Here is a 10,802-nt window from a genome sequence, read left to right on the forward strand (position 1 = left end):
CAGCGCAATCTTACGGCTACCATGAACCAGGATGGTCCCCTTATGACCCGACATCTTGAGCTGCAGATAGACATAACACGGTCTTGCCATGAATTTAGCATAAACTGGCCACCCAAACAAGGCATGGTACGGGCTTCTGATCTTGACCACTTCAAAGGTCATCATCTCTGATCTTGAATCATGATCATCTCCAAAAACCACTTCCAGAGCTATCTTACCAACTGGGTAAGCCGATTTACCTGGCACCACACCATGAAAAACGGTGTTTGACGGTCTAAGGTTCTTATCTATCAACCCCATACGCCGAAAGGTTTCATAATACAAGATATTGATACTGCTCCCTCCGTCCATGAGCACCTTGGTGAACTTATAACCTCCAACTTGCGGTGCAACCACCAAAGCTAGGTGACCCGGATTGTCAACCCGGGGCGGATGATCCTCCCGACTCCAAACAATAGGCTGTTCAGACCAGCGCAGATAACGGGGCACTGCTGGTTCAACAGAATTCACTGCCCTTTTATGGAGATTCTGATCGCGCTTGCACAAACTAGTAGTGAAGACATGATACTGTCCACCGTTTAACTGCTTCGGGTTGCTCTGATAACCCGACTGCTGCTGATTCCCCTGATTACTCTGTTGATTGTGACCACCTTGGTTGTTCTGATTACCCTGATTATTCTGAAATCCTGAGCTTGAACCGCCACCACCATAACCCGGCCTGGGAAACCCTGGACAGGAACCACCAGATGGACCCTGATCATACCGGAAGAGATCAGAGTTTTTGAATTCCCTCATGATGTGACAATCCTTCCAGAGGTGCGTGGCTGGAACCTCCTTTGTCCCGTGCTTTGGGCAAGGCTGGTTTAACAAGCATTCCCGATTCATGCCTCCACCGTGCTGGGGCGGTTTACCCTTACGGTGCTGCATATTGCCCTGCATACTAGTGTTAGCCACAAAATCTGAATTGTCCACTTTACGCTTACCATTGTTCCCATGGCTCGCCTGGTTATGCTGTCCCTTTGTACCGGCATTCTTCTTTCCCTTCTCTTGCTTTTCCTCATCAGAATCTGGGTCCTTGGTATTATCAGAATCAGCATACTTAACTAGAGCCGCCATGAGCGTTCCCATATCATTGCAGTGATGCTTGAGCCGTCCCAACTTCATCTTTAGTGACTTAAACCGGCAATTACCTCCCAAGGTCACAATTGTCGTGTCCGGATTGATGCGGCATGATGAATGCAAGATCTCTGAAACCCGGCGTACCCAATGAGTTGTTGATTCATTCTCTCCTTGGACACAAGCCGCCAGATCCACAATGGACATGGGTTGCTTGCACGTATCCTTGAAGTTCGCTATAAACTTGGCCTTCAACTCATCCCATGAACTGATCGAGTTAACAGGTAGGCTCTTCAGCCAGGTTCGAGCCGTTACTTCTAACATCATGGTAAAGTATTTTGCACACGCCGCTTCATCCACGTCCAGCATCTCCATTGCCATCTCATAACTTTCAACCCACGCCTCGGGGGGGCTGATCGGCGGTATAATTAGGCACCTTACGCGGCCCCTTGAAATCCTTGGGTAGCCACACATTAAGTAGAGCCGGGGTGAGGCACGGCACTCCCCAGGAGCTAAAGGCCAGACCACGCTCAACTGATGTCGCTGGCTGAACCGGAGTGGGTTGATTCTGGTACTGCACAGCCAACTGTGCTGCTAACTCTGCCTCGTGTCGTGCTCTGCCGTTGTTCACCACATCCTGAGCATTCAAACCGCCATGTGCTGGATTAGGCCCTCGAGGGGCATCACGACGCTGCACACTGCTTGACATGGCCAGTTCATCCATGTGCCTGCTATAACTCTTGCTCGGACGAGGGTTGAATGTATTCTGTCTCGGCTGTAGGAGTAAGCCTGCTACGGCACAACAGCGGTTTGAAGAAGATCCCTGGCCCCTCATGTCTCAACCGCCGCCAATGAGTCACCCTCCATCGGGATAGCTGCTAAACGTGACGCTGCAGCAATCATGTTATCCAAAGGGCTAGAGAAGTGACCTGGTGGTGTTGTTACGTATTGCGGCGGGTTGTCGGTCCGTCGAGGCAGGTCCATCACCCGTGGCTGATCCAGCGCTGCCCCAGGTGCCTCGGTCCGGTTTACTCCTGCCGGATTACTGGGCCCGGCTCCTGGCGTATTGAAGAGATTCATACCCTCGTAAACTGGCGGCAGACGAGACTGGTACTTCCTTCTCATTACTTCGTTTGATGCGTTCTGATCCAACATAATCCGGTAATTCTGCGCCTGGATTTGTTGTGATTGGGCATCTAAAGCGGCCTGCTCTTCAGCCATCCTAGTCTGCTCGGCCACCAAGTCCGCCTTGGCCTGAGTTATCTGATCCTTTAGCTCTGTAACATCCGCATTATGCTGATCTTGAGTCTCTAGGGTGACTGTTATGGTCAACAATGCCGTCAAGGCATCCAGCAAACCGGCAATAACTTGAGCCGGCCAGCGCGCCAGTCCTCCTGCCGCGGCTGCCGATCCGGAGATCATTGCTGCTATAGATGAAGATTGCACGGTGGGCTGCATACCGGCCATGAAGATTGCAACCCGGTTTGGCGGTTCAAGGGGGCCCGAAATACTGTCGCCATCGGAATATCCCCCAAACCGGCCATCTTGCAATTGATACAGTGATTTGGTCTCTCCAGTGGATGATTCACCATCTGAGTAGATGGCCGTCTCACTGTCGGACACCGGTTCAGATTCCGCACCATGGATGAACCCTATGAACGCACGCTTCATGGCAGGCTGAACCCAGGCAGGACTTGCACGCTGAGCCGTTTCGACGAGGTTGGTGTAGATGTCCGGCTCAGGGCCCGGTTCGCCGATCTTACCGATGAAAACGTGAATTCCGCCAAAGGGGACCCGGTACCCGTACTCAATTGAGCCAGCCTCGGGGCCCCAGCCAGCGTCGTCGATGTAGAGCTTGCCGCGATGACTCTTGGTCATCCGGCCAACCGCGTACCCTTTGAGTCCTTCAAAGTTGCCCCTTAAGAACTCGAACCCATCGTGCGATAGCCCCATGGTGGGCGCCAACTGTCGTGGAATTAACACGCCAGATGTCCTCGCAGAAGGACTTAGTCGTGGATCCATCGCAACGAGATTAGCAAAAAGGGGTTAAACCGGACAAGGGACACGAGAGTTTATACTAGTTCGGCCACTTACGATGAAGGTGAAGCCTACGTCTAGTTGTGATGGAGTTATTGGGGTTTCGATGACCAGGGAGCGAATACGCTTTGCCTGAGTCTCGAGTTGTTGTTTCTTGTCCCTGAACCGCCGCCGGGTTGTCCCTCAACAGAAAATGTCCAAAACTTCTAAAATTCATAGAAAATAATCTATAACTCCAATCTATCCATCTGTACTAGTTTCATGCATGTTTAGACAACTTAATCTTGATTTTTAGTTCAAAACATGATAAGGCACTATTTAAATTCATAAACTGAATTTGGGGTTGAACCTTTGGTTCAAAATGACCCAAAACCATCTGATTGTATTTGCATTAGCCCAACACACTCATTTTGCCATGTCATCATCATGCATCATATTGTGCATTGCATTGATTGTGTTTCCTTCTGTGTTGCCGGTTTTTGTTCCCTCTCAATAGACGTGGTTTCGACGATGAGTTCGATGACACCGATGACGAGCTATACTATCTTTAGAAGTGCCAGGCAAGCAAAAACCCCTTGTTCATTTCGATACAATCCCACTCTCTCGCTCATGCTATCTTTTACTGCATTAGGACAACAACGATTCATCTGTTACTTGCTGCGGTAGTTGAACCCCTTTTCCTCTGCACGACCTATCATTGCCATAGTAAATATATGAAACCCATTAGCATGACTAGGAGTTGTTTGAGCCCTGATGTGCCTACTCATTCATGCTTGTTTGTCATGCCTGCTACTGCTTAGAGTTGTGTCATGTCTGATTCATCGGGAATGAATTGGAAAGTGGTGAACATGTCCTACTATGTGTGAACTAAGTGTGTGAATACGATTTGGTAAAGGTAGTGGTGAGAGGCCATGTAGGAGTACATGGTGGGTTGTCTCATTAAAGCCGTCCTCAGGAACTGAGTTCTGTTTGTGTGATCGATGAAACAGCTACTACCACACGTTGGGCCCTTAAATATGACCCCGCCCTACTTATTAACCGCCCTGTCCTTTGTCTAGGAGTTGCAAGTAGTTTCTGATGTTTGTAGGTTGCTAGAGGCCGTGCGCAGCGCTGGCCCGAGGGGTGGGTTGTGATGCGGTAGACACGTGGCCGGATATGCCGGGCGCCGTTTGGTGTCGCGGAACCCTGTACACATTGTTCGGTGCCGTATGTGGAAACATCGGCCGGACTCCCTGCGGATGGAACCAGGATAGGCGATAAACCTGTACCAGAGACTTGTGTGGTTAGGCAGGTCGTGGTCTACACCCACGTCGGCTTTCACTTGAAATCTGCCGAGCACATGTCGTGTGCAGACGCTAAGTGGTGGAAACATGTGTGAAGAAGTACACCCCTGCAGGGTTATAGATGATCTATTGGAATAGCCGCATCCGCGGGAAAGGACCTCTGGGTTGCCTATACAGTTCATAGACAAGTGAAAGTGGATACTCTAAAATGCGCAAGATAAGCGTGAGTGCTATGGATGGCATTCTCGTAGGGAGCCGGGAGCGGATCCATAGTGGTGTATTGATATGGTGAATATGTGGACTCATGTGCGCCACCTCAAAAGAGTTGCTTGCAGTCGTAGTTCAGGATAGCCACCGAGTCAAAGCTGGCTTGCGACTGTTAAACCCCACCATCTCCTTTGTTGATACTGATGCATATGTAGTTAGTTCTGATGTAAGTCTTCCTGGGTACATTTGTACTCACGTTTGCTTAATTTATGTTTTTGAAGAGACTCCAGTCTCACTAGTAGTTCCGCATGGACTTCGACACTTAGCTTGCTACTTCAGCTATGATCTTGTGCCCTCGGCAGGATCTGGTAGATAGTTAGGCTTCTCAGCCTTTTTCATTTATAGTTGTCTATACTCAGACATGTTAAGCATCCGCATGTGCTTTGACTTGTATGCTCCGAATGCTGGGTCGAGAGACCCATGATTGTAATATCTCGCTCCTCAGAGGCTATTGAATAAATACTTTGAGTCATACAGTTATGTTGTGATGCCATGTTGTATTTGCACATATCGAGCATATTGTGTGTATGATATGAAATGCTTGGTATGTGTGGGATCTGACAACCTAGTTGTTTATCCGTGGTAGCCTCTCTTATCGGGAATTGTCTCCTAGTGCTTCCATTGAGCCATGGTAGCTTGCTACTGGTCCGGAACACTTAGGCTGGCCGACATGTGTCCTTTTTCGTTCCTGTTTCTACCCCTTCGGGGAAATGTCACACATTGTTCCTTTAAGTCCATGTAGCTTGCTACGACTTGGGTTCATACGTTGTTGATCGACACGTTTGTTGTTTGGTCATGTATGCTTGTCCCTGTGAGTTAGTGCCACTTTGGGTTCACGACTTGTCATGTCAGCCCGGGTTTTTGTCATATGGATGCTAGCGGCACTATCATATACGTGAGCCAAAAGGCGCAAATGGTCCCGGGCCAAGTAAGGTGGCACCCATGGGAATACCGTGCGTGAGGCTGCAAAGTGATATGATGTGTTACATGCTAGATCAGTGTGACATAGGATCGGGGTCCTGACAGCTTTGGTATCAGAACCTGACTGCCTCTAGGATTACCGAGCCAAACAGGTTGAAGTTGCGTCTAGAAATTCTTTAGTTATATAAGGGAATTGATTGTGGATGGGAATGTAAGGCTGTTTTTACTCCTTTACCTCATGCCCTTCTGATCCGAGTCATCTTATCCTTCCTACGGGGTTAAGGAACTAGGCTTTCTCTTCTTCCTATCAGGATCACGTGTTACTAATCTGTAGACTTATAAGATTGTTGGATTTAAGCCCCAGTTCAGTTTCTACTACTTCCGTGCGTTCATAGTTGGTTTCAGAACTTTAATATTGTGCTTCTGAGTGGTTATGCCACCCTATTTGCAGGATGCCTCAAATCCTTTGAGCATTTACAGTCGTTATGCTGTCTGAGTCATCCCAGGTTTCTAAACAATCTGATGCAATTGCAAAATCTGTTCCCTCTGTTTTCGATATCCTTTCTGGCTAGGTTAACCACACTAATCAGTGAGTTGAGGTACTCTATTGCCTCGATGTATATGTTGGAACTATTATTATGACCCTAGGTGCCTTAGGGGATCATCTAGTGATCTAGCCATGTCTTGTCTCCAGTGTGATGATTCTGGCCATCATTCTTGAAAGCATCCTGTGCTGCCACTTAGTTAGTTGGCATTCTACTCCTGGGTGTCTGAACCCGAGATTCACACTACTTACTTCATGTTGGTAGTGTTTGCTAGTTCCATTAGGTTATTAGTAACCTTTGCGATAGTCCTCGAGGTCCATGGTATTCCCTTCTTCCAAATACCGTGAACCATTTTTGGCAGAAGTTCTCTTGAACCGAAGGATCACAACGAGAGTGCTCTTGACGAGTTCTCAATTCTATGATGTGACTATGTCAGTTCTACCTTCTTTGCATGGGTTATCCGGAAGAAACCTGTTGAACTTGGTTTGAAATACTAATCTATGCATCCACAACTTAGAAATTTATATGTTCCTTGAGTTGTCCCTCTTTAGTTGTATTCTGACCTTTGTCTATCAATTGATAGTAAGGAGTAGCTGTGCAATCATGTTTATCGATGCCTATTATTCTTGTGGTCCATCAAGGCATTCTATTCCAGAATGACTAGGAGAAACAAACTCCAGTACCTCATCCATATCCAGGATTGGGTCAAAGCAGTTGTATTCCGCTGATCAAAATGCAATCAAGCTTTTGGTCTGTTCTACCCTGAAGTATTACCCACTTTATGTCAGGAATGTCATGGGAATTGCACCTTCTCTTATGAATTCTTGACGTAGTGAAACTTCTCGCCCTCATTATTCATTTCTCGGTTCCCATGTTGTTGCAACCGGAATGCCGACAGGTGAACTATGGTGTGTGAAATCGGTACTCCTAGCAACCTTGTTGCTTGGTAGTCAAAGTACAATAATCTTATTCTTAGTGTGCTGGTCTGAATCACCATTCTAAGATTGATCGTGCTACCTAGTCCACTTTCCTGGTGCATTCCTAGACTGATGAGCTAGGATTTTGTCAAATCCTCGCTCATTAGATCATATCGTCTTGCCTGAAAAGCAAGATTGTTCTCGAGCTTAGTAGCATATGGTGGTTCATTATTTTCCGCATATCTTCTCGGAAGTATCTCTGGGTCGTCACCTGACCACTATGTTGAGTTTGTGATCAAGTTGGTTTCTTGTAACCACCCCTTCTACAAGAATCTGTTTTGGGTACCCCTGAGCTAGTTGGTTAAGCTTAACAAAAACTTGGAGAGTTGGAAGATGGAAGAAAGATGATATCTTCATCGATTGATCCTCGTGACGAGTTGTTGGACCTATTGTCTTGCCAAAACTTTGATATGAGTGTGGGCTATCCTCAAATCAAATCAGAACCAACGATGTTCGTAATGTTGTCTTACTCGTGGATTTTCCTCGAGCATACACCGTTATATCTTTTGTTCAGACCAATGCTATCACTTGTTCACATAATTGTGGAATCCATCTATATGGAAATCTCGATGACTTGTTGTTGAGCCCATCAGCAACATTTTGTCTCATCCATGATTCTTGTTGAACATCCAGCTAGTGTTGGAAACTTCTATAAGCATTATCTTCATGTCCTGTTCATGAAGCATGTGTTGGATGAAAGAAGTGACTTTCTCAGATTCACGTGCATTTGGTGCAAGTTGCTGCCATGAGTTCGAGACAGATTGTTTTTGTTTTCTCTGGAAACATCCCAAGCCAGTCATGCATGTGCGAAGTATGCTATGGTTTGACAGGCTCACTACCTCCATTCCACATGTATCTCCTAGTACACCAAGCCACTGGCTGATTTATTCAAGGAGAAGGAGTTCCTTCATAAGAGCTAATTCGGACTTATGTAAGGACTTCGATATCCTTGATGATGGATCCCCAACCTGAACTTGGTAGTGTTTTATTATAAGACTAGTGCATGGTCATGCTTGTCTGAGACAGCGTGTTCACATGCTTGTAGCAGAACTAGCTCATGTTTTGGAGATTACTACTGTAGTTCATTCCCCGAGAATCTCGCAACATCATTTCATCAATTTGTGTTGCAAACTTTCATTTTTCTTTCTAGACTCGATGAGTCTCGATTATTCTGATACCAACCAGATCTGAATCTCAGGCAGATATGGTGGTTGGAATGTTTCCCAAGAACTATAATATTGGTCTTACCGTAACCGGTAAAGTGGATGTCGTGGCCAACACACCCAACCGGAAGACCTATTATTGTAGTATCTTGCTTAAGGAAGTTGGCTACCTCCCCATAAGGATCTCGTAGAATTTATTCTAGTAGTTGTTCCTTATGGATTTTTGTGTTCCCGAAGTCCGACCTTTTACTTGATGTGCTAGATATCAAACTATATCTATGAATGGGATACGCTAGCACATCAAGGAAAACATTAGAAGCAGAGTGCTAAATGTCTCTCGGTTAATCATCCGGATTTCTGATTCCTTGGCCTTGCTAAGGTGAAATCTGAGAAGGTGTTATCCTGTTTTGCATTTGCATCATCCATCACCACTCATCATGGTAGTAAGTTGTGTTGCCAGGATCCTTGACACGGATATTGGTAAAACCTTGATGAATATGGAAATGCTCAAGTTCTTGAGAGCGTGCACAAGCACTAGGTGTTAACATCGGCACTAACTGAGATTGCTCCCAGTGTCCTCGCTTATGCTTTAACTTTTCAACAGTGGAATCACTCTCGTCGGTTGAGTTATTCCCCCAGTTACTAGAATCATTCCCATCATTTGCATTTTGTTCCCAGCTTGCACCGCCATCATGCGACCCTACTCTAGATTACCCTTCTCAGTAATTACTGATCAAGATCATTTTCAAAAGTGGTCCTACCATGGGTTCCATCCATCTCTGATGATAAGCAAATTCATCCATTGCGTTGTCTTCAACAAGGTAATCCACATCATCCACACTAGTCCGAGTATGCCATTCTACCGAACTCCTCCAAACGATCGCTCGAAATTTGCCTTAGGCTGGTATAGAGAGTCTCAGTGATCTCTATATCAAAAGTAATTCTTTTTGCCACTTAAGGTATTAATTCTATGAGCCACCTCCTCTAAGATGTCTCGTTATGGTGTCATGGCAACTCAACTCCTCGCTACGTTGACAACCGTTCACCGCCTTCTTAAGCGTGAAATTGTTGCCTACCTAGTGAATCTTCGTCATCTGTTTCACCCATCCCTTTGGATGTGTGTTTCGTGTCTCAGCTCGAGAGATGTGCTATGTCTCACTCTGTGAGTTGATCCTGAGTTGTTCGATCTCCAAGAAGATTGATCCTTCTAGAACATTCCCTTTCCTCTTGTTGCCATGTTGGTTGGAGTTCTCAGAGCAAGACATCGAGACAATGTTAGTGATCGAATCAACGTTCTTATGAAGTGCAACCTGGATCGTGAAGATTGTGTTAGTTTGTGTTCCCGCTTCATCTTACCCTACACTTGAATCTCGGGACGATATTCTTGTTTAGTGGGGGTGAGTTATCACAGCCCTAGCTTAGTCTTGTATGTCATTGCATAATCTCCATGCATCATGTTTAATTTCTTTAGAAATTTGAAATGGGGATTAACAAAACCCTAGCACCCCCCTTGAAAATACCAGGTTCAACTAAAAAACATTTCAATTAACCCAAAATGCCCTTCAAAAAAGTTCATCATTTTTGAATTCGTCTAGAACCTCTCCCAAAAATGGTGCACATTTCTCTAGGCCATTCTGCATTTTTGAATTAAATCATATGTTATTTGCATTTGGGTATTTAAATGCTATAAAATGTTTTAAATGCTCTAATAATCATAAACCAAAATGTTTACTATTGGATATATACTAAACAGTAGCCATGAGTAGTTTCATGATTTTTGGAAGTGTTTAGGTATTTTTAGAAAAGCCACAGAGATTACAGAAATATGGAAAACAGAAAATAAAAGGGAGAGAGAGAATCTTACCTGGGCTTCTTACCTGTAGCAGCAGCCCAACAGACAGGCCCAGCCCACCTAGCGCCCTGTCGCCTTCCTCCTTTGGCCAGTAGGTAGACGACGTGTGCCCGGTGCATGCCGACCACCTCCTGCCATAGAGATTATAGAAAAATAGAAAACAGAAAATAAAAGAGAGAGATAATCTTACCTGGGATTCTTACCTCTAGCAGCAGCCCAACAGACAGGCCCAGCCCACCTAGCACCCTGTCGTCTTCCTCCTTTGGCCAGTAGGCAGAGGGCGTGTGCCCGGTGCACGCCGGCCACCTCCTCTGTGCCTGGCTGCCTCCTCCTCCCCCTGGATGTCTCTCGCAGTGCCACGCCACCCCCTGTAACCCTCTCACTCTCTCCCAACCTCTTCCTCCTCCGTTGTTTCCTCTCCCGAGCACACTCGAGCGGAGCTCATCATTGTTGACGCTATTTGCCGCGGCCACCGTCCACCCCATGCCTCCCCGATGGGTCCAAAGGAACCGCCATTGCCTTCTACGTCGTCTACACAAACCCATTTGACCGCGGGAGCCCTGTAGCATCTTTCCCGAGCTCATCCCCAACCTCCGGCCGCCGGCAACCTCACCGGCGATTCACTGTCGTCTCCGCCTCCC

Source organism: Triticum dicoccoides, chromosome 2B (assembly GCF_002162155.2).
Source record: "Triticum dicoccoides isolate Atlit2015 ecotype Zavitan chromosome 2B, WEW_v2.0, whole genome shotgun sequence".
Classification (NCBI taxonomy): Eukaryota; Viridiplantae; Streptophyta; class Magnoliopsida; order Poales; family Poaceae; genus Triticum; species Triticum dicoccoides.